The sequence below is a fragment of the Rattus norvegicus genome, chromosome 3 (assembly GCF_036323735.1).
Source record: "Rattus norvegicus strain BN/NHsdMcwi chromosome 3, GRCr8, whole genome shotgun sequence".
Classification (NCBI taxonomy): domain Eukaryota; kingdom Metazoa; phylum Chordata; class Mammalia; order Rodentia; family Muridae; genus Rattus; species Rattus norvegicus.
In genome coordinates this window covers 165,197,770-165,219,166 of record NC_086021.1, presented here as the reverse complement: position 1 = coordinate 165,219,166, position 21,397 = coordinate 165,197,770, and the positions used below count along the sequence as shown (strand labels likewise).

At 44.2% G+C, this 21,397-nt stretch overlaps 1 protein-coding gene across 6 annotated transcripts in view; it reads right to left on the bottom strand.

Annotated features, from left to right (window-relative positions):
• Positions 1-21,397, bottom strand: part of Phf20 (PHD finger protein 20) — a 108,940-nt gene that overhangs the window by 60,110 nt on the left and 27,433 nt on the right. The window lies entirely within an intron of this gene.

The following is a 21,397-nucleotide window of genomic DNA, read 5'->3' as shown; positions in this document are numbered from 1 at the left end:
CACAGGTCCTCCAGAAAAGCTGACCTTAACTGCTGAAGTAAGCATCTCTCTAGCACCAAAGTCCTGCCATTTTAAAAGCAGGCATGGGGGGTAGAACTGGCCTTCAATGCCAGTACTCAGGGGCTAAGGCAGAGAGATTACTGTAAATTTAAGGCCAGGCTAACTTGGGCTTTATGAATACTGTCTCAAAAAGAGAAAAAACAAAACTAAACCCTTAGCGCAAGGCCCTGGGTTCGGTCCCCAGCTCCGAAAAAAAAGAACCAAAAAAAAAAAAAAAAAAAAAAAACTAAACCCTTAACACTTTGTGATGCTGCATAATTGGGGTTCAAGACTCATAGGCTATGGATGACACACCTGTAATTACAGAGCCTCACAGGCTAAAAGCAGGAGGAAATGGCACGAATCCCGGGCCAACCTGGACTAGAGACCCTGTCTACAAACAAACAAACAAACAAACAAACAAACAATCAAAGTCTTGTTCTAGAGCAAATGAGACGCTCTGCAGGTGAAAGCACTCGCCACACAGACTGACAACCTGAGTTGCACAAGCAAAGCCCATCTGAGAGGCAAGAATAAACTCCAAAGTTGCCCTCTGACCTCTTCGTGCATGCTGACAGGGTACACACTCAGACTTTGTAAAAGATCTCAACAGATTCATACAAATCAATGAATCCTTAAAAACAAATAAGAAAATAAGAGTCCTTTCTTAGTTGATCAACTGTGAACTTTTCAGTCTGAGTCCACTCATGTGAAGTCGGTCACAGTACCAGTAAAGAGATGGCATGTACCCAGGTCCCGAGAACTCTGGATCAAGAAGCACATGTGAACTTCCTGGCTCTATAGATCAGCATGTGTCCATGCTTTTCCTCAGCTGTGTTTGAGGTTTTTGTTGTGTTTGTGTTTGCTTGGTTGGTTTCCTGAGACAGGGTCTCACAGGGCCCACACTAGCTTCAAACACTAAGTTGGTAAAAATTACCTCAAACTCCTGATCCTCCTGCCTCTACCTTCTACGTACAAGGATTATAGTGAGTGCCAACACAGCTAGCTGTTCTTGAGCATTTTAAACCATATCATGAAGTTCTGTGCAGACACCGAAGAGAACAAGATGATTCCTCTTGTACTGAGATACAACACACGGAAGATACACTGTTACATGAAGTGTTTATGTTTGTATTACATTTTATTAACTGTGTGTGCACAGGTATGCCACAGCACACAGAGTGATGTCAGGGACAACTTTTGCAAGTTAATTCTCTTTCCATGATGTGGATCTCAAGTACAGAACTCAAGCTTGATGGTAAGTGTCTCCTTGGCCTCTGAGCTACCTCACCTTCTTCGTTATTCATGTCTGGAGTTTTCTGTTTTCTGATTGGTTATTTGGAGACAGAGCATTACTATGTAGCCCTAGCTGGACTTGAACTCACAGAGATCTATCTGCTTCTGCCTGCAGAGTGCCAGGATCCAAGGCATGTGCCACCACACCTGGCTATTACTTCTTGATAAAGGGAGGTAAATATATACACACTATCTGGAAGGATGCAGAACTGTGGCCAGTTCAGCCTATGCACTATGTTGATCTCCATTCCACTCATTCTAGATTAAGAGTCACAAAAACAGGGGTTGGGGATTTAGCTCAGTGGTAGAGTGCTTGCCTAGCAAGCGCAAGGCCCTGGGTTCGGCCCCCAGCTCCGAAAAAAAGAAAAGGAAAAAAAAAAGAGTTACGAAAACAAACTTTCTGTTCCCTTCCAATAGGCAATCAAGGTGACAGAGACCCATAGTTTAGTGATCAGACCAACCACTCACATGTCAATCAGAATCTGTTAAAATGCAACTGCTGACTCCATAGCTTGGCCTTCGACGTCAGAGCACTGAGGAGTTCCTGGATGCGGCCTCTGCTCTTCCACAGTAAATGTCTAGCCACCAATTACTCCAGTGTTAGAGAGAAGTGGTGGGAGCGAAATGCCAACAATGACTTCCCAGAAGCCTAGGCTGCATTGATAGCCCTTCAAACTGGTTCTCCAAAGACAGCATCCTTGAGTCCCACAACTCCAATCCTTCCCTGTTTTATAGGAGCCTGATTTCCTGTGTTAAATCTTTCTATGGCTAAAATACTTAAGAGAAGCTGAGCAGAGTAGCACATTTCTATAATCCTAGCAGTCATGAGGTAGAAGATTGAGAATTGTAGGTCAGCTTGAAGCTATATAGTCAAACACTCATCCCCCAAGAAGGTAGTATTGTAGCATACACCTATGATTGCACACAGGAGAACCACTGCAAGTTCAAGGCCAGCATATACTGCATAGCAAGACCTGGTCAGAGACATGGTTCAGCAGTAAAGGTGCCTGCCACCAAGAAGCCTGATGCCCTGAGTTCAATCCCTGAAACCTCCATGATGGAAGGAGAATGAACTCCTATAGTTGTTCTCTGACTCCCACATACATGCCATTGTGTGCATGAATATACAAAATAAATAATTGTTTAAAGCAAAATCTTGTCTGAGAACAAAACGAACTTGGGTGTGTCAGCATGAGCTGGTGACCTGGTACTCTGGGATAGAGGATATGAGTGTTCAAATGTTCAAGAACCTTCATAACAACATAGCAAATTGGCAATCATACAGGGCTCTATGAGACTCTGAGAGGAGCTGGAGAACTGGCTCAGCAGGGAAAAGCTCATTCTACTCTTACAGAAGACCCAGCACTGGGTGACTCAAAACTCCAGGAACTCCAGCACCAAGAGATCCAATACCCTCAGGACTCTGAAGGCACCTACACTCATTCACATGTGCATACAGACACATACATATATACATAATGTTTTAAGTAATTGTGGTGGTTTGAATAGCAATGGTCTCGATAGGCTCATAGGGAATGGCACTATTATAGGAGGTGTGGCCTTGTTGGAGGAAGTGTGTCACTGTGGAGGCAGGCTTTGAGGTCATATAATGCTACACCCAGTATGGTTCACATTCTCCTTTCACTGCCTACAGGATCAAGATATAGAACTCTCAGCTACCTTTCCAGCACCATGTCTGCCTACATGCCACCTTGCTTCCTGCCATAATAATGGACTGAACCTCTGAAACTATAAGCCAGTTCCAATTAAATGTCTTCTTTATAAGAGTTGCCTTGGGGTTGGGGATTTAGCTCAGTGGTAGAGCGCTTGCCTAGGAAGCGCAAGGCCCTGGGTTCGATCCCCAGCTCCGGAAAAAAAAAAAAGAACCAAAAAAAAAAAAAAAAAAAAAAAAAAGAAAGAGTTGCCTTGATCAGAGCAAAAAAAGAATCTTAACTAACACAGTAATTAAATAAATTAATTTTTAATTTTATGTATATGTGTATTTTGCCTGGATGCATGTCTGCCTGTGTGCAGCACATGGATGCCAGAAAAGGGTACTAGAGCCCCTGGAACTGAAATTACAGTTGTTAACTGTCATACGGATGCTAGCAAGTGAACATAGGTCCTGCGGAGGAGCAGCCAGTCTCTTTACTAGTGAGTTCTCTCTCCAATCGCAATTTAAACTATTTTGTTTTTAGAGACAGAGATCACTATGTAGACCTGGCTGGCCTCAAACTCATTGAGTTTTTGTTGCTTTTATACTATTGTCAGGCAGGTCTTGAACTTCCAGTCTGCCTCCCAAGTGTTGGAATTACAAGAAGAGTGTACTGTGTTGGGATATTTCAACTGTTTGCAGATCCAGGAGGCTCCACAGTAGCCAAGGGACAGTGTTTCTTAAAGGTGGCCTGTCTTCTCCATTTCTCTACAGTGACAGAGTTGGGGCTAGAGAAATAGCTCAGCACATAAGAGCACTTACTGCTCTTGTAGACAACCACATGATGACTCACAACTCCAGTTCCAGGGGATCTAGTGCTCTCTTCTGACCCTGCAGACTGCTGCATCGGCCTGAAACATATACTCAGGTACTGGTACTATACACATACCCATAAAAAATAAAATAAATATTCTTAAAATAAAAATAAGTGACGGGGTTGGGGATTTAGCTCAGTAGCAAGCGCAAGGCCCTGGGTTCAGTCCCCAGCTCCAAAAAAAAGAAAAAAGAGAAAAAAAAAAGTGACAGGACACAAGTTACTCCTGGGTGAGGGGACCTATCTGTATGTCATAAAAAGCAGCAGCACTTATCACCATCTTAGGCACTAACCCAGCAGAACTTACAGATCACAGCTGCTACCTGCCTTCGAGAGAGCTTAGGTCCATCAGTCACAGGGCTCTATGATGTGCCTTTGATGTAGCCAGTAAATTACAGGCCCCCAAAGAGAACCCACACACATCTGCTCTGACCCCCTACCCTCGAGGCAAACTAGACTCAAGAACTGACTAAACTTTCAGACTATTAGGTTGAACTACATACAGGAGATTAGCATAATGACTGTTTTCATCAAATAATGTCACATGGCTTGGTCACATGTCATCTTGACCAACTACAAGACAGGCAAGAGGGGATGGGCAGAGACTGACGTGTGAGTCGTGAGTATTCCATTCATGTTATACAGAACCCCACTTCACTACATACCTAAGAACCGCAGAGAATCCTCTGTAACTGGCATTGTAGCCAGAGCTCACATTTCCTTGTTTTGTTCTTTTCAGGTTTTTGGTTTTGTTTCTTTAATTTCATATGTGTGGGTGTTTCACCTGTATGTAAGTCTATGTAGCACTTGCACAGAGTGCCCTTGGATGTCAGAAGAGTTGGATCCTCTAGGAGTAGAGCTACAGATTGTTCTGAGCCATTGTGTGTGCTGGGAATCATATCTGGGACCTCAGGAAGAACAGTGATCTTAACAGCTAAGCCATCTCACCAGGTGTCTTTTTTCTTTGGAGACAAGTCTCACTATGTAACTGTGGCTAGCCTGGAACTCACAATAAGCCTTGTCTACAGATAGGAATAGCAGAAACAGCAACACTTCTGACAACAGAAGATTCTGTAATTACAGTAGGACCCAGAAAAGCAAAAGGCAGAAGGGGAGGGCCGGAGAAGAGAAGAAAGAGAGACACCTCTGCAGAAGAGGGATGACTCTAGGAAATGGTAGGAGTTCTCCGTGAGGCAAGAAGGCTGTGGAAACTGGGCTCTGTGGCACACATCTGGAATCTCAGCACTCAGGAAGCAGAGGCAGCTAAATCAGCTTCAAGCTTCTCTTCAGTTGCATAGTGAGTCTGAGGTTAGCCTGGGCTAGAGAACTTATCTTAAGAAAGAAATGATTTCAAGCGCAAGGCCCTGGGTTCGGTCCCCAGCTCCGGAAAAAAAAAGAAAAGAAAAGAAAGAAAGAAATTATTTTAAAAACAGAAGGAGTAGGACTGAGGAGTGTTTCTGAGAGAGAATGCAGTCAGATTAGTCAGACAGTGAAGAGAGGAAAAAAAAGAGCAACAAGGAAATTCAGAAAGCAGCAACTCTGCCTGACCCTTACCAATGGGCGGCTAAACCCCAGATGGCGCTTCCCAAACAGTTCAGAGCCAGCAGGATGGCAGCCCGTAAGTGCCTACCGCCGAGCCTGCTAACCTGAGCAGGATCACATGGTAGAAGGAGAGAATGAACCCTAGCAAACTCTCCTCTGATCCCCAGGCACTCACAAATAATGTTTTAAAAAAGCTGTCCCTGGACCAGAATATGCTGGTCTACAAGGCCTACAGGAAAGGCCTCCAGGGAGTTCTCTGGTCTACAAAGTCTCCAATGGGTTCTTTGTGCTTTATGAAATCTTGAATTACCTAACTCAGTCCCATAAACGGGTGACAAGAAAAGTCTGACAGCCTGACACAGTGGGTCCCATCTGTGATCCAGCAGTCAGGAGGCTAAAGAAAAAACTGCCACAGCTTAGCCCAGCCCGGGCTTTATCATTTAGAAGACAAGAGAAGGGGGGAAAGAAGGAGGATAAGAGAGGGAAGGAGAGGGGTTGGGGATTTAGCTCAGTGGTAGAGCGCTTGTCTAGCAAGCGCAAGGCCCTGGGTTTGGTCCCCAGCTCTGAAAAAAAGAAAAGAAAAGAAAAAAAAAAAAGAGAGAGGGAAGGAAAGAGAAAATAAGAAAGAAAAAAAAAGAATAGGATAAGAACATAAAAATGTCAAGATGCCAGATCACTATTGTGTAATCAACAATTACCAAAATAATTGTTTGAGATTAACCACAAGTATCTCTTTCAAACAGTCTTTACAATGACTTCAAAATGTCTGCAAGCTTAAGATAATCAAACCTCGGGTTGGAGAGATTTGCTCAATGGTTAAGAGCACTGACTGCTCTTCCAGAGGTCCTGAATTCAATTCCCACAACCATCTGTAATGGGATCTGGTGCCCTCTTCTGGTATGTCTGAAGACAGCTACAGTGTACTCATATAAATAAAAACTAATAAAAAAAAATCATAAAAAGAGAATCAAACCTTTGCTGGCTGTTACCTTTTTTTTTTTTTTTTTGGTGGTGGTGGTGGGGGGGGGCTGGGGACCGAACCCAGAACCTTGCACTTCCTAGGCAAGCGCTCTACCACTGAGCTAAATCCCCAACCCCTGTTATCTTTAAAGTAACTTTAAAGCATGAATGAAGATGCTCCCTTCTGTGAAACCCAAAGACTTGACAAACATACCAGCAGAGCAGACTCATCTTAAAGAGGACAAAAAAGGAGAAAGAGCACAGGCATTAACCCTCCTTCTAAGATAACGTAACCCTCAGTAGGAGGAGTCACGCTGAGTAATATTCCACAATCCTTTACAGCTTAACTCTTCCACCTAGGACCAAAGCAGAAGCATAATCTAATAATTCAACTACCATTTCCCATAGGAACCCCAGTCCCCAAAGCTTTTCCATACAAAATTCTTTTTCCTTCTACTGACCCCCACATGTATAACTATTGGGGGGAGGAGGGGAGAGAATATAAGCTTTCTTCAAAGAAAGCATGGTTTTGAGACCCAGCCTCTGACATTAGCATATAGGCAGTGGACTTCTTTCAGTAGGAATGTGCTGAAGTAGCCCCTACTTCCTGACACTCCAGAGACAGGAAAGTAACTGAACTCAAAGTCAGGCAGAACAGAACAGCCAGCCCTAACCGCCACTCAAGCCTGGGTGGCTGCTCATCCATACCAGTTCTTCCAATTCTGACCTTGAGCCAGTAATGAGAGCAGACTGTGAGGAATCATCAAGACCATAAAGGAGGAACACAGAGAGCAAAGGAGTCCTCTGAACGTGCCCATATATATCTTCATTGTCTCAGCCCTCACACCAGAGGAAAGCAGGACCTATGAAAACAGGTGCATACCCCTGCCTTCAAAAGTGGGATCCGGGGGCTGGAGAGATGGCTCCGCGGTTAAGAGCACTGACTGCTCTTCCAGAGGTCCTGAGTTCAAATCCCAGCAACCACATGGTGGCTCACAACCATCTGTAATAGAATCTGATGCCCTCTTCTGGTGTGTCTGAAGAGAGTTACAGTATACTTATATATAATAAATAAATCTTTAAAAAAAAAAAAAGTGGAGGGGTTGGGGATTTAGCTCAGTGGTAGAGCGCTTGCCTAGCAAGCGCAAGGCCCTGGGTTCGGTCCCGAGCTCTGGAAAAAAAAAAAAAAGTGGGATCCAATTGCCCTCTCTCTGCTTAAGTGAATGCGGCAGAAGAACTGGTGTGAGACTCCAAAGCAGTCACACAAAGTGCCTATTGGTGCTGGGCAGATGCTCAGCAGTCAAGAACAGTAGCTTATGCTTTTCCAGAGGACCCAGTTTAATTTCCAGCACCCACTTGGCAGCTCACAACCATCTGTAATGCCAATTCCAGGGAATCTGACAGCCTCTGAGGGCCCCAGACACATGTGACATGGTACACAAATATGCATGCAGTCCAAAACACATATTAAGTGAATGAATGAATGAATGAATAAATAAATAAATAAATAAATAAATGGTTCCACACAGTTGATTGTCTATCAATTTATAGCTGAGATAATTTCCATCTTACCAGCTAGGTGCCTTACACTGCCTAATTCTAAATATATATTTTACCATAAAATAAATAAATATATAACTGCATGCTTAAAATGGTTAAAATAGGGGCTGGGGATTTAGCTCAGTGGTAGAGCGCTTACCTAGGAAGCGCAAGGCCCTGGGTTCGGTCCCCAGCTCCGAAAAAAAGAACCAAAAAAAAAAAAAAAATGGTTAAAATAGTAACCTCGGGCTGGTGACATGGTTCAGTTGGTAAAGGTACTTGCTGCCGAGACAGCCTGATTTAACCCCTAAAAACCTAAATATTGAAAAGAAAATAATCAACTTATTTTATTTTGGGAGTAGGGGTAATGTTATTTGGGAGAGGGGTTCTTATTGTACAAGATTCTAGCTGGCCTAGAACTGATCAATCTGGCCTCCTCCTCTGCCCCTGAACACGGAGATTACAGGCGTGCACCACTACCTCCAGCAACTTCTGTGTATTTACCATACACAATACTGCTACGTTTATCTCTATGCTCTTGGGTTCCCATCATGGAAAAGCAGAGAACAAGCAGGTACTACATCTGTGGGAAGGCCTGTATAGTGGGGAATCAAGGCGTCCCCTCAAGAACTCAAAGCTAAGTCCCCAGCTCTATGACTAAGCCACCTTGAACTGCAAGCCTGAACCAGAACCTCTCCCAGATAGGTTGCTCCTGAATTCTGAACCACAGAAACTTGAAGGATAACAGATGTTTAACCTTCTTTCAAACCTCAAACCACTAAACCTAAGAAAACTTGCTATAATGTAATTAAGAACTAACAAAGTAGTATTTGCAGAATTCTTGTGGTTTTCTAAAAGTATAGAGACCCAGGATTTTCCAGTTTAAGAAATACTTCTGAAAGCTACTGTGTAAACCAACATACCTAGGCTCACCAAGGAAAGGAGAGAGCTGGAGAGACCCTGCCAAGTCCTGGGAAAGGCTGACTCCACAAGCATGTTCAGAGGAGCAGAGATTGCCTGTTCTAATTCTGGGCTACAATGTTGACTTGTTCATGCTGTGGACATCAAGTGCATGCGCATGTGTGGGCGTACACGCGCGCGCACACACACACACACACACACACACACACACACACACACACACACACACTACACACACACCTAAAATAGAAATACAAACAAAACAGCAAGGTAGAGAGTGAAGAACCTGGAAGGGAAGAGTCCTTCTGACTGCCAACTGCAGAGCTAAGGGTGGGGCCTAGTGAGCATGTGTTAGCATGTAGCATGTGTAACACCTTGGGCACCATCCCCAGTGCTGCCAAAACAAAAAGCAAGAATATTAGGACCTGCTCCAACTGGCCAAGCTGCCAGTTTATAATTACTAGAGTAAACACCAATTTTGAACTATTAATAACTCACGTAAACCGGGTATGGTGGCTCATAATCCTAGCATTAGAGAGACTAAGAGAGGAAGATTGCATAGGTTTCCCTATCTCAAAGCCAAACACACAATGACCCTCAAGATGACTAGGACTTAGCAGATAAAGCCTAACACCAGAGCTTGATCCCTGCAGCCCACATGGTAGGAGAAAATGACATCTATAAGCTGTCCTCTATAAACACACATCCTCATCATCATCATCATTTAAAAAACACAGCTGGGAAGAGTGGTGAATGACTTTAGTCCCAGTACTTGGGAGGCAGAGCTTCAAGCCAACCTGGTCTATAGAATGAATCCAAGGCCAGTCAAGGACGGACACACACACACACACACACACACACACACACACACACACAGAGAGAGAGAGAGAGAGAGAGAGAGAGAGAGAGAGAGAGAGAGAGAGAGAGAGAGACCTAGTCTACAGAACAGAAACAAAAACACCATCCACGTGCATAGCTTAGTACAAGCTTTACTTACCAAGGGCTCTGTGATAAGGATCTCACATGACTTTACCACAATCCCACCAGGAGTTAAAAACCATTACCACCACTACATCCACTTCACATTTGAGGGGGAAAATCTCAGTGATAACAAAATCAGCACCTAACTCCTCTAATACCAAATCCATCGAAGAGACCTCTGCTCTTGTTAAACCATTTATTTTTATTTTCTGTGCATCAGTGTTTTACCTGCATTTATGTCTCTATGAGGCTGTCAGACTCCTTGAAATCGGAGTTGCAGGCAGTTGGGAGCTGCCATGTGGGTGCTGGGAATTAAACGCAGGAGTTCTGGAAGAGCAGCTGGTGCTCTTTTTTTTTTTTTTTCTTTCTTTTCTTTTTTTCGGAGCTGGGGACCGAACCCAGGGCCTTGCGTTTGCTAGGCAAGCGCTCTACCACTGAGCAAAATCCCCAACCCCACAGCTGGTGCTCTTAACCACTGAGCCATCTCTCTAACCCCACCGGCTCTGCTCTTAATGTACGTACACTAGTAGTGACATGCCCATAGACAGTCTGCCCTTTTAGCTCTCCAGTAGCAACAAATCCATAAACAGCCTTCCCTCAGCTACCTAGTAGTCTCTCTAGTAGCTAGCCCAAAATCTGCCTTAATATTTTGCCCTGGGTTTGGGTATTTAGGTTGCTTCCAGATTGTTCCTTATATAAATAGTCTTTCTGTAAACATACAGCAACTCACTGTGCTTCTGGAGTCAGAGCCTGTCTATTCCTGGCTCAGACTACACATTAGAAGCCAGAGATGTGGATGCACAAAAGCGACATTCCAAGGTACCAGCAACCTTTGCTGGAGAGAGAAGATGGGGATGGAAAATATATTTATCAAAAAGAAAGGGGCAGGGGTTGGGGATTTAGCTCAGTGGTAGAGCGCTTGCCTAGCAAACGCAAGGCCCTGGGTTCGGCCCCCAGCTCCGAAAAAAAGAAAAAAAAAAGAAAAAAAAAAGAAAGGGGCAGCTAATAAACTTTGGAAAAACTCTACTTGTTTTAGTGCCAGTAAAACTTTACTACCTCCACTAATCAATACCTGGTATTCAGGAATTGTCTTCATCTTTCCTCTCAGTCCCAGGCCACTCAGCAGCCATCCTCAGAATAGTAGTACAACAACCCCTTAGGCCCTCCCATCAATACCAAGCAGAGGCCAGGGTTAACACCATTCAGTAAATACTTAAGAGAGTGAAAAGGCAGTCTCAGTTTCCTGCTCTTGCCAGGGATCCAAAGGCATCTCTTTTCTGCTTAAACCTCCCCTTCCAGCCTTCTCCCACCATTCCTATTTAGCGCTCTCTCTCTCAGCTCTCAATACATGGTATTTTCAAGCTTAGATGACTTCTGCTGATGTCCTTCTGACACCTCCAGCTCTCATTCTCATATCCAGGAAACCATCTCATACTTTTGTTTCACTTCCTAAAAAAATAGCCATCAGGGGCTGGAGAGAGGCTCAGTGGTTAAGGGCACTTGTTGCTCCTGCAGAGAACTCAGGATCAACTCCCAGGACCCACATAGTGGCTTTTACCCACCCATAACTCCTGCTAGAGGGAATCCACCAACCTTTTCTCACCTCTAAAGGCACCAGGCATGCCATGTGGTGCACATACATACATGCAGGGAAAATACTCATACACATCAAATAAAATAAACAAGTCTTTAAAAAACATCCTTTAACTTCTGGCCTCTCTCCGTCCAACATAATTGCCTTGGGACACCAGTTACATCAGACCTCCATGTCCTAAACTCCTGCAACCAGGATCCTGAACACAGCCAGAAAAACACTTAATAAGCTGCCGGTGCTGCCAGGACTCACTTGAAATGCAGCGCTGCACACAAGGCTTCCTTCTGAGGATGGCAGAGGTATGGAACACAGTGAGTGGACAGTCTTCTGAGGGGTCCAATATCACCTCAAGCTTGGTTGGCGGGTACAGAGGGAGGGGTGTGCGTATGAAAGAGTCATCAAGCCTTAGCTTAAGATGAGTGTACTCTGATGAATGATTCCTCAATAAAGTCCTTTATAAATGACCCCTCCATCTGACAGTCTTGTTATGCCATAGCCTAAGCTACCCTTGAACTTATAATCCTCGTTTCCTTAGCTTCCCCAAGAACTGTGATTACAAGTAGACACCTAGCTCAATAAAGACTTTTTAAAATAACATAAAAGTATCAACCAAGGACCACCAGCAAGATTACTCAGGGAGAGAAATGTTTGCGATCAAGCTTGATGACCTGAGTTCAATTCTTACATGCCCAGACAGTAGGAGAGAACTGCTTCCTGCAAGCTTTCCTCTGCTATCCACACAGACACAAAGAGAATTGAAAAGCCAAGCATGGTGGCACACGCCTGTTAGTTAGTCTAACACTTGGAGGTGTAGACAGGAGGAGCAAGAGTTTAAGGCCATCCTTTGCTACCAAGCCTATTCAAGGCTAACCTAGGCTACATGAGACAAAAGGCAGGCGGCGGGGCTGAGGATCTAGCTCAGTGGTGGAGCGCTTGCCTAGGAAGCGCAAGGCCCTGGGTTCGGTCCCCAGCTCCGAAAAAAAGAACCAAAAAAAAAAAAAAAAAAAAGGCAGGTGGCGAGTGGTAAATACAAAATAAAATAAAAGTCTACTTGAACAGAATGTGGTGAATTGTTGCAGAAAAATAAAAAACATCGGAACTCCCGTGTAGAGGGTAATGTGTAGGATGATGTCATTGTGCAGCAAGGCAGGCCCAGAATAAGGTGAAACTTATCATTGGATGAGAAGGAAGGGTAGGCAGGGAAAAAGTCTAGGAAGGAGAGAGGAGAAGCAGGAGGATCAAGATCCAGGTGAACTAGGTCAATTTTATCTTGTCTAGGTGGGCGGTTTATATCTTTATTAATTGGCAGTGAATTTATTGTGTGGATGTACTGTGAATTGAGAATTTAATATATAAATCTGATTGTTGGGTTACAGTTCGTTGAGTCTTGATTTTACCGAGTAGTTGGGAATTTATACTTTAACTATCAGGGGGAGACTGCTGGGAGTGTGAGTAGAGTCCGTGGCAGGGAGCCAGCCACTGCTGGACTTAGAGAACCATGATTTTACCAGGTAGCTGGAATCAGAAAGTTCAAGTCTAGCAGGTAGCCGTCGGGAGAGATACTAATCTGGGATAAATTAGCGCTAATTCCAATGGCCTGTTGGAGCCAGAACTAGCGGCTGCCAGCGTACGCGCAGGAACCATTCTGCCGCTTTTTTATTTTTATTTTTACTGCAACAGTGGATCACAGTTGCAGTAACACTGGAGAGGCTGAGGCAGAAGGAGCAAAGTGAGTTCAAGGAAAGCACAGGCCACAGAGGGAAACCCCAACTTAAACCAATTAACAAAAATATTATATTTACTTTTTCTTTATCCAATGTCTTCCATCTGTAAAATGATATGAAGCTTACTACCGAAAACATTTTATCAGGCTAGGAGTCCACTTAATCAGTAAACTGTGCCATGCAAAAAAAATTTAGCTCCCCAGTACTCAGGCACATATAAGCACACTTGGATGGATGGATAAATGGATGGACGCATGGACCGACCAAACTCTCCACTCTTTAACTGTGGGCCAATTTGAAGGAATCACAAAAACTCGACTGTAGAGACCCTACAGATGAGCAACGTAAACAACAGCAATGGGCCACACAGATGTGTAACAATGGCACTTCATCTCTGTGGGCTTCCTCCAGTACACGCTAATCTACCGTGAAGAAAGCATCTGACAAGCCCAAGTGAAGATCACGCTATGCACGCCGTCTCCCATGGTCTGCTCCCTCCTCCGGAATGTCAGCCTCTCAAGACTGCCTGCCTGCCCTGAGCACCAACGGATCTCAGCATCTGGCAGCAATGGAACGATTAACTCCAAAAGTCATCTCTGCAAAGCTTCTCAAATTTCTCCAGGAAACGAGCTGCTCTCCCCCAAGGGTTTTTACATGAACTCTGCACAATTTATCTCTTCACATTATAATTACAGGGTCTTTGCTCTACATTCCAAGTTCAGGACTCAGCGTGGGATCAAAGACATATCCCAGGGGCTGGGAGCATACCTCACAAACAGAACCCTGTCTAGTATACTCAATACCCCCATTCAAACCACAGGACCAAAAACACACACAAAAATGTGTCCGATGTACACTAATGAGTAATGTATATCTAATGCCAGCACTCAGGAGGGCAGGAGGATCACTGTGAGTTTGAACCAGCCTGGGTTACAAGGGAAGTACCAGGCCTACCTAGCAAGATTATCTCAAAACTAACAACAAGCCAGGGCTGAAGAGATGGCTCAGTGTAAAGTGCGCTCCCTGCTCTTGCAGAGGACTAGAGTTTAGTTCCCAGCACCCACATCAAGTGGTTCACAACTCCAGCTCACAACCACCCCACCCAGGAGATCCAACATGCTCATAGAGCACTGCACTCAGTCCACACAAACCCACTCAAGCACATACATACAGACAGAAATAATAAGAAGAACAGCCATGCATGCCACTAGCATGCTTAGGATGCCAGGCTACTGTTACTGTTATTGTTTTCCTTATCCCATCCTCATGAGCTAGAGCTGGGACCCTCTTTACTTTCTGAGGCAAGGTCTTATTTTGTAGCACAGCTGGCCTCCAACTTCAGCAGTCCTCCAACCTCAGCTTCTTGAATACTGGGATTATAAGTGTGCGCCATGGTAGCCAGATGAGACCACCTGTATTCAAATCCCAAACTCAAGCAGGGCATGACGGTTCACACCTCCAATCTTGGGACGTGGAGGATGGAAGAAAAGAGGCATCCTTTGCTTCACGGTAAATTCAAAGCCAATCGGGTTACACAAGACCCTCAACACAAATAAATAAGTAGATCCCAAGCTTGCCACTTACTAACTGTAACTTCATACAGCTCCAGCACCTGCTTCCTTCTGTTGCCTCCCACGGAATAATAATGGGCATAATAAAAGCCGCCAACTCAGAGGACTATGAAGTGTTTGCTGCATGTAAAGCTTTCAGATTTAGGCTTGGCACAGAGTACATCACTGAATAAGTGTGAGCAATTGGCAAAGCTAAGAATTATAAGAACATAGGATTAACCACACTTGGCCATCTAGAACAACACCAAAGACTGTTGAACTTCATCCACAGTGTAAGGCCATCTGACACACATCTGTGGAAATTCAGAAAAGGCAGCATTCCTTCCTGGGAGCCCTCCCATCTTCAGAGATTGTCCTCACTTTCCCATAACAAATCTATGTTCACGCTGCTCTCAAACATACACAAGTGGGGCTGGAGAGATGGTACTGACTGCTCTTCCAGAGGTCCTGAGTTCAAGTCCCAGCAACCACATGGTGGCTCACAACCATCTGTAATGGGATCCGATGCCCTCTTCTGGTGTGTCTGAAGACAGCTACAGTGTACTTATATATAATAAATGAATAAATCTTTAAAAAAAAAAAAACCACACACACAAGTGTAAGTACACACAAATACACAAACATAAAATTCTTAGAAAAGAAAGACTACTTTAAAATAATATAGATCTTCTTTTCTGAATTTTGAGAAAATTCTCTCTCTTATCCCAACTTGAGAAGAGACAGGAGAGAAAGATGTGGTACATAATGGACATTTTTTTAAAAAATGAGGTATAACCACACACCAAAACATGATCAGTGGAAAGAATCCTAATGAAAAAGAAAGCAAGAGCTGGAGAGATGCCTCAATGGTCAATGATTAAGACCTTTATTTGCTCTTGTAGAGGACCCAGGTTCAATTCCCAGAACCGACAATGCAGCTCCTAGCTTTCTGTAATTCCAATTCCAAGAGATCTGATACCTTCTTCTGGCTTCTATGGTGAGCAGCAGGCATAGAGACTCATACAATGAAAATATCCATACATATAAAATAAAAAACATAAAATACATATGTAGATAGAGAAAGACACCAAGTGGTAGATGAGACGGCTCTACTACCGGGCAACCGCACTTGCCACAACACATTGCCTGCACATTTGAGTTTGGTCCCTAGAAACCAAGGAAAAGTGCCACATGTGGTAGGATGTATTTGTAACCCCACATCTTCTGTGGTAAGGTGGAGGTGGAGACAAAACGGCCCATAGCTCTCAGACCATCTAGTCTGCAGCATGCAGAGACCCTGTTCTAACACTAGAGGAGGAACCAGACTCCTGAAAGTCATCTGTACTCTGTTCTGACTTCCATATGCACATTGTAATACTGTGTGCACAGACACACGCAAATAATGAATAAAAAAGAAACCAAAAAATAAAGGACATTGCAAATCAGATTTTTCTAATTCTTTGTACAGAAACTATGAGCACTTAATTAGAAATACAGTAGAGAGAATATGGCAGAAGGCTATGGAAGGCAGCAGACAGAAGCTACTTCACTGTGCTCACTGTAAGAACAGGGAAGGCCAGTCTGCTGCTTGGGACAGATGGTACGCTGCTACAGACAACAGGAAGAAGGCAGGAGCATCAAGCAGAGCAGGCACTTTCTATTCCGTCCGCCCAGAATCTTGACTAGGACACCGAAGCCTGTCATCTTAGCCAGCTTATCTGCACAAGTCTGGAAGTGAGTGGGGTAGACAGAATAACTCTCTGCAGAGACATGTACCCAGAAGCTATAGCTCCAAAAATTAGAACCACTTTTGGTTTGAGTTTTGTTTTTTTTCAAACAGCGTCTTGTTAGCCGACCTAGATAATACCCTGTAACCAAAGCTGGCAATGAACCTTTGACAACTCTCCTGCCCTCAGTCCCAGCACTGGGGTTTCAGGAGTTTCTTGCATGCCAGTCAAGGGCTCTGTCACTGAGCTACACCTCTATCAATAGCTACTGGTCATGCTTCATTTTGTTTGGGATGAGGTCTCATGCAGGCCAGGACTGCTTCTTGGGTACTGGGATTGTGAGTATATTTGTATAAGCTATAAGCTAAACAAATGGATTTCTTTAACACCAGCAACTTGGGAGGCAGAGGCAGAAGAATCTCAGTGAATTTAAAGCCAGCACCACCATCCCCACCCCAAGAAGTAAAAATCCAAATTGTATTACTTCTTGGGGACCTTGCATTTTGAAAACAAAGACAAATAAATCCATAGAGGCCCTCAGTGCACTGCTGTCAGCTGAGCTAAGTGAGCCTTACACCAACAGTGAAAATTCACATCTTTCAAGTCACTCTACCTCTGACCCTCAATTCCAAATAGGCCTTTATTTTATTTATGTCCTTATTTTAGTACTAGAAATCAAAACCAGGACCTGGATGCTTGAAATATATGCTCTACCACTGAGCTGTATCCTCCAATGCGCAGATGGGCATTTCTGGGAGGACTAAGTGAGACAGCCCATATAAAACCATTGGCTTCAATGAGCCTCATGCTTGTCACAACAAATCTGCAAGCACGTTTACTGTGCCTTTGGTTTGTCTCTCAGCAAGCATGTTAGCTGTCACTGCTGTTTGTCTAACTCGAAGCATGCTATGGTGAGGGAACCAGGGCTTGGGATAAGCAACACAGGCAAACTAAATCGAAGACCAGTAACAAGAAACATCCACCCACATTCCTGCTCTGAGTGTTCTCTGTGTGCTCTACTGTCACACAGATAGAAAAATATGATTAAGCCAGGCGTGGTGGCCTCACTTAATCCCAGCACTCACTCAAAGCAGATAGTTTCCATGGAGGCAGAGGCAGGCAGATCTCTGAGTTGGAGGCCACCCTGGTCTACAGAGAGAGTTCCAATACAGCACAGTCGGGGCTAAACAAAGAAATCCTGCCTCGAAAACCAAGAAGAAAGAAAGAAAGAGAGAGTGGGGGGGGGAGGAAGGAAGGAAGGGAGGAAGAGAGGGAGGGAGGGAGGGAGGGAGGGAGGGAGGAAGGAAGGAAGGAAGGAAGGAAGGAAGGAAGGAAGGAAGGATAGATGGATGGATTCCTTATTTTGGGCCCCTAGAGGTAATATACATAAAATAAATCTTTGAGACAGAGACAGAGAGAGACAGAGACAGAGAGAGAGCGAGAGAAAGAGAGAGAGAGAAACATTAAAAGAGAAAAAAGGAAGGAAGGAGGAAAAAGGAGTAACCATTTTTATGCCGCCCACCTTTTCCTTCTATGCAAGTAGCAGCATATCACGTAAACACAGCAGGAAGAAGGCACTTGGAAACAGTCTGCCGTTGGAATAAAACCAACAGAGATTCAAATCTCAGCTCCTCCACTTACGCTATAATTTGGAGAAGAAAGTTTCACCTCTGTGATCCTTGTTTATTCCCTCATCTATTTTTAAAAGACGCATTTTTGAAATTTTTATTTATGTGTATATGTTTATATGAGTGTACGTCACTTAAGTGCAGGTACCCAGAGGCTAGAAGGGTGTCAGATGTACTTTAACTAGAATTACAAGCAGTTGTGAGCTATTCAAAGTATATGCTGGGAACCAAACTCAGCTCTGCTAGAAAATCACCAGCAAGTACTAGTAACCATTGAGCCACCTCTCCAGCTCCTTAACTCATCTCTAAGCAGCAAGAAAGGGCCAGTGAGGGGGCTCAGTGGGTTAAGGGAACTTGCTGCCAAGCCTGAGACCTGAGATTGGTCCCCAGGATACATGGTAGAAGGAAAGAAATAACTCCTGCAAGTTGTCCTCTAACTTCCACATGTGTGCTATGGCACACCTTCATATATGCTCACATATAAATAAATATAATGATGATGACGATGGTGATGATGATGATGATGGTAAATAAATCAAAACGGCAAACAACCCCTTAGCTTGCTGAGAAATTTTATTAAAAATCAACTGTCTAATTCTGCAATATTGAAAACAGTATGAATTGGGGGATAGATTAACAGTAGAGCATTTTCAGAGGCTGGAGAGATGGGTCAGTGGTTAAGAGCACTGACTATTCTTCCAGAGATCCTGAGTTCAAATCCCAGCAACCACATGGTGGCCCACAACCATCTGTAATGGGATCCCATCCCCTCTTCTGGTGTGTCTGAAGACAGCTACAGTGTACTCACATATGTATAATAAATAAGTAAATCATATGTATGTATATATATATATATATATATATATACACACACACACATACACACACACACACACACACACACACACATACATATACATATATATAAAAAGTAGAGCATTTTCTAGCATGCATTAGACCCCACAACCAATCTCCAGCACTGGGGAAAGTATGCTTTCTCTCTGGCCTATGGGCATAGACTTAGCTTGTGCCTAGGATGAACAAGCTCGGAGATATCAGGGAGCAAAGCAGATAGTTTCCATTCAGGTGACTTGAAAATACACCTATCAAATTCTCATCTTCTGACTAGTAACAGACCCAGTCACAGTCATGAATCCATGGGTACCTCTGATTCAGCAGAACTCTCCCTGGCTGCTGGTAGGAAGTGGCCAAATGAACAGAAGCAAGACGTCCTGAAGAGGAGACATTTCTGGTGGTAAATTTGTCTTGGAAACTCCCTATCTATTCAAGCAAAACAGTCCATTAAAAATGTTACAGGAAGCCATTGTTTTACACTAACCTGCTACTACATGAGGCCCCAACTCCCTGACATACACATCAAAATGGAATAACTCAGAGGAAAGTCTCAGGTCGCTAAGCTGGAACTAAGAAATCAGGATTGGGATGGTAAGAGCCAGGCTCCCCACACAGGCCAATTTCAACTGGCATGATGAAGTTCTAAAAGCCTTAATCCTAATTGAAAGATCTTAAGATGACGTACATTGCTATGAACCAGCTATTGTTTTACTGTTCTGTCTCCCTGGGTTGCTTACAAAATGAACCCAAGTATGGTGGCTTACACCTTTAATCCTTGCACTCAAGAGGCAGAAGCCAGCAGATCCTACAAACTTCAGGCCGGTCAGGGCTAAAAACAAACAAACAACAACAAAGTGTGAAGTAAACTTGTAATTTCTTTCGTCTTTCCCTGCTTCCTTGCTTCCTCGCTTGCTTTTTGCACCGCTTTCTGTACGTGGGGATTAAACCAAGGGCTCAGGCATTCTGGGCAAGATCTCTACCACTGAGTCCTCTTCTGCTTTCTTTTGGTTTGCTTACTATTGTTTACTGAGAAAGGGTCTTGCTAAACAGCACAGGCTGCCTTGAGCTACCTGTGTAGTCTGATGGCTTTAAACTCCCCACCTCCCACTTCAGCCTCCAGAGGAGTTTGTTTCATTAAGTGTTCCTGGGGAAATACAAGATGGAAATACTACCAAGAATCTATGTGTCACAACTCATAGGTTGTCCAGTTGTGGTAGTTCAGGACTGTAATCCCAGAACATGGGAAACTGAGTCAGGAGGGTGACTAGCCTAGTCCAGCCTGGGTAGCATAGGGAGAAAGGAAAAAATAAACAAACAAACAAAAACTGTGACAGTCTAAATGTGCTTGGCCCAGGGAGTGGTACTATTAGGAGGGGTGGCGATGTGGGGAGAAGTGTATCATGGTAGCTGTGGGCTTTGAGACCCTCCTCCTAGAAGAGGGTCTGGCCCTGGCGTTCTTTGGATAAATGAAGCTGCAGACCTCTCAGCTCCTCCTGCACCATGACTGCCTGGATGCTGCCATGTTCCTGCCTTGATGATAACGGACTGACCCTCTGAGCCTGTAAGCCAGCCCCACTTAAATGTTGTCCTTTATGGGGCTGGGGATTTAGCTCAGTGGTAGAGTGCTTACCTAGGAAGCACAAGGCCCTGGGTTCGGTCCCCAGCTCCGAAAAAAAGAAACAAAAAAAAAAAAAAAAATGTTGTCCTTTATAAGAGTTGCTTTGGTCGTAGTGTCTCTTCACAGCAATGAAACCCTAAGACAAACTATGACCCCAACCCCATCCCCACACACATACACATTTGGCCTGGCAGTAAGTAGTGGCGCTTGGGAGGAAAAGTCAGGGGGATCTCTCTGAGTTCAAGGCCGGCCTGGCCTACAAAGTGAGTTCTAAGATATAGACAAGGCTACACAGAGAAACCCTGGGGGCTGGGGAGGGGGGCATGGAACAAGACACCCCCTAAACAAGAAAAACCGGCCATGGACTGAGAAGTGAAGACCAAAGGAGACAGCTAAGGAAGAGAGAGCTTACATCCTAAAGCACACTTTGTCTCAGTGGGCACCTCGCAGAAACACTGTAATGAGATGCTCACAACAAGCAGTCCTACCTACACCAAAGCTTGCAGAAACAACAATGTGTATAAACAAATGCTCAGGCCAGTGAGAATGCATGTTAAAAAGCAAAAATCTGGGGTTGGGGATTTAGCTCAGTGGTAGAGTGCTTGCCTAGCAAGCGCAAGGCCCTGGGTTCTGTCCCCAGCTCCGAAAAAAAAGAAAAAAAAAAAAAAAAAAGCAAAAATCTGGGGAGGGGAACACCCATATAGAAGGGGAGGTGGGGGGTTAGGGGGATGTTGGCCTGGAAACCGGGAAAGGAATAACATTCGAAATGTAAATAAGAAATACCCAAGTTAATAAAGATGGAAAAAAAAAAGCAAAAATCCAACCTCCAATGCTTACCACACTTGCCACCAAGCCTGACAACCTAAATTCAATCCCTGGAAGCCACATGGTGGGT